The sequence below is a fragment of the Trachinotus anak genome, unplaced genomic scaffold (genome assembly GCF_046630095.1).
Source record: "Trachinotus anak isolate AG129_WGS33_773 ecotype Australia unplaced genomic scaffold, CSIRO_AGI_Tana_v1 ptg000005l, whole genome shotgun sequence".
NCBI lineage: Eukaryota > Metazoa > Chordata > Actinopteri > Carangiformes > Carangidae > Trachinotus > Trachinotus anak.
Genome location: NW_027273856.1, coordinates 1,799,428 through 1,802,502, shown reverse-complemented (window position 1 = coordinate 1,802,502; position 3,075 = coordinate 1,799,428).

Sequence of the window (3,075 nt, the reverse complement as noted above, 5' to 3'; positions counted from 1 at the left end):
TATTTTTCTTGTGTCAGCATTAAAATAACACGATAATCTGCTCATAAACTTTTCACTTAACCCTCCAACACACTTTCACACACACACACACACACTTGAGCAGTCACGTTTTGACCTGCCAAATCCAGCTTGTTTCTTGGCTCTTCAGGGAAGTTAAATCTTCTTACTGGGATATTGATAGCTTCAGAAACAGTTGGAGTGAGGGGGAATGTTAATTACAAATGTTTCGGAACAAGATCAGTGTGAAATCCCTGCTGTGCTGGAGCCTGTTCTGGCTGTACTGCTTTGTGTCAGCGCCTCTCTAATGTGGAAGGTGCAGCATTGCAGTTGGGAGAAGCACAGATTCGAAACAACGCGGTGATCTGAAAAGTAACCAGACTAATGATTAGTGATGCAGCTGTTAATAATAGTCAAACCGCTGCCCTCGTCAGCTTAAAACATTAAATGTAGCATCCAACAACAAACTTGAGAGCCTTTCTTAGCAACAAACTTTCTTGGGAAGCTTTCCCCTCTCGTTCTGCGGGTCAACAGCTTAACGAGGCGAGCTGCCTGTGGCTGGCGAAGCGTGAATTCCACGAGGAGTCAGTAAAGCGGGACTCATGAGAAGCCTCTGCAGATGTGAGAGGGGGCCTTCACCAGAGCTCAGTTAAGTCTGGTCCCTGGGAATGCGAGTACACGTGGGGAGCATCCAGGTTCTGTCCCCCTTAAGGACTGAATATGGCTACTTGATGAAATCTTCATGGCATTTTACCTTGAAAATGACTAAAACCATTAATCCATTATTACGAGAACAGTTGTCAATTAATCTACTTGGGATCAACAAACGATAAGCTGACTAATTATTTCAGTTCTTGTGTGGAAGAGTTGGAAACATGAACATTGTTTCCGTCATATTTGGGCTATACCATGTGGAGGGTTAACAGCAAATGTAAATCAAAGATCCCATTTTGTTTACATCACCTTTTAAAAAGCAGTGAACTGCCTCTTCGTCTTTTTTCAGGTACAGGCTGGCCTTTAACTTTGCTGTCCTCTGCTCTGCATCTCAACTTTACATTAATTGTAAGGGAATATACATAACACTGATGTCAGGATAGAGGCAGAAATGAACCTGTAAGCATTTTCTCACTCTCTGTAGTGTCTGGAAGTAGGCAGGCAGAGATACTAGACCTGCTAAGGGAGTTTTAAATTAAGCCTGCAGATTGTATAATATGCTAAGTCAGGAAATTAGCATGTGTGCTTTAATATTTTTGGACTGTTGGGAGACAAGTTTTTAAGTGGATGGCCTGTGGCTAGGGAACGTACACAGGACCACAAAATGGTGCTGGGGAGATTAGTCTCCCCCCTTAAGTGAAGCCAATAGAAAACCCATTAGTTTGAGCTGATCTGGAAATTATATGGAATTGATCCTGTGGTAAGAACAGTTTTTCATGCTCAATACTTCCCATTGATTCACACTGCCACAATTACAAATGAAAATCATTGTGTCTCCAAGTTTTATTTTGTTAGTGTCTGATGTGAGGGTGTGTGCGGTCTGACTTCTTGTGCTTAATCATTAGTCTGTGGTTGTCAGATGTTCCAACATGAGAATCCTGCGATTAGATTTGATTAGAAATTGAATTCTGACAGAATTGGAATGAGTTTTCTTGTTGACCATTTGTTAAGCCATGTAAAGTTACTTGAGGTCGAGTATATGCAGAGCTGAGCCACGCCAGAATATACTGTATATGTCGTCCCACAGCTGTTACACACCCATTGCTGCACCCTGTGCTGATGTTAGGGGCCATTTTATGTGGCTGTTTGACAGTAACTCAACAAAAGTAGCAAACACAAACAAATACCAGACAGGTATTGTTCAGCGTGTTTCCAAACAGTGTGAATCACCAGCTCGCTACAGCTCAATCTCCCACCACCCACAGAGTCCTGGATGGTGCCTCATCATCATTTGAGACCGTGGGTAGGGGGAAGTTTATTGCACAACACCTCAGCGTTTCAGGAAATCCATCCACCCACCCACTCAACCCAGTCCTCCTCCCATCCCACGCCGGTCCTTTCTCCCCCCCCACCAGGGCTGCCACCAATCGCAGCCGAGACAGGTGTCTTATCTCCATCGCACAGCACAAGCACAGCCAATCTTCCAGGAAGATGGCGACTGGAATGTGACAAATCCATCTGTCCTGGTTTGAATTTGTATGCTAATTTGAAGTAATAGCCCCTCTGGTGACAGTGCAAGGGAACAATTCAATCATGCCATCTATGACAGTTGCTTTCCAGCCTTCTCTGTGATATGGGAGTATATGCACGTACCGCCGGGTTAGGCTTGATAGATTGGTTATGTAGGGGAGATGTGGCATGTAGACTGTATGTTTAAAATGGGCTGCCAGTTTGAAATGAATCACGCAACTACTGAAAGCACCTGTGCAGAAATATGCAGCCACTACCTGTAGGCGGAGAGGAAACAATATTTGATTTGACCTCATTTATTTCCCCGCATCGCTTTCGGATTGCTAGCTGTCCTGAACTTTCACCCAATTTCACCGCCACAGCCTTCGTGGCACACGTGTGAATGATAGAAATATCCCCACATGAAATGACACTAACACAATTGTTACATTGTCACACTGAATTATCTCAGGCTGTTGATTTGATTCAGTGAAAAGCTTTCATGTGTCACTGGGCAGAGGAAGAAAGATCAGAGAAAGCACAGAACATACAGGCACAAGTATGTGAACAAGCCGAGCTGTGCCATGTATTCAGAAAGAAGCCGGCTACACGATGCGTGATTTCTCTCGTGCCTTGGCTCTCCCCTGCACTCTGCAAATGTATGGCATCCCCTAATCTTTAAATTAATCTACAACACGGGGCAGATTATGGTTGATGGTGACAGATAAAGATAAGGAACAAACTGCTGCTCATTTTGCTTGCATCATTCTTTTTCTTTACCTCCAGATCAGGGCCTGCTCTCTTTCAAGGCACTGAGGTGATTTACCTCATTTGTTCTTAGCAATAATATGTTTCCATTAAAATGTGCATCACAATAATCTAAGGGTGTAAAATCACTCACATTTGCAATTGAGG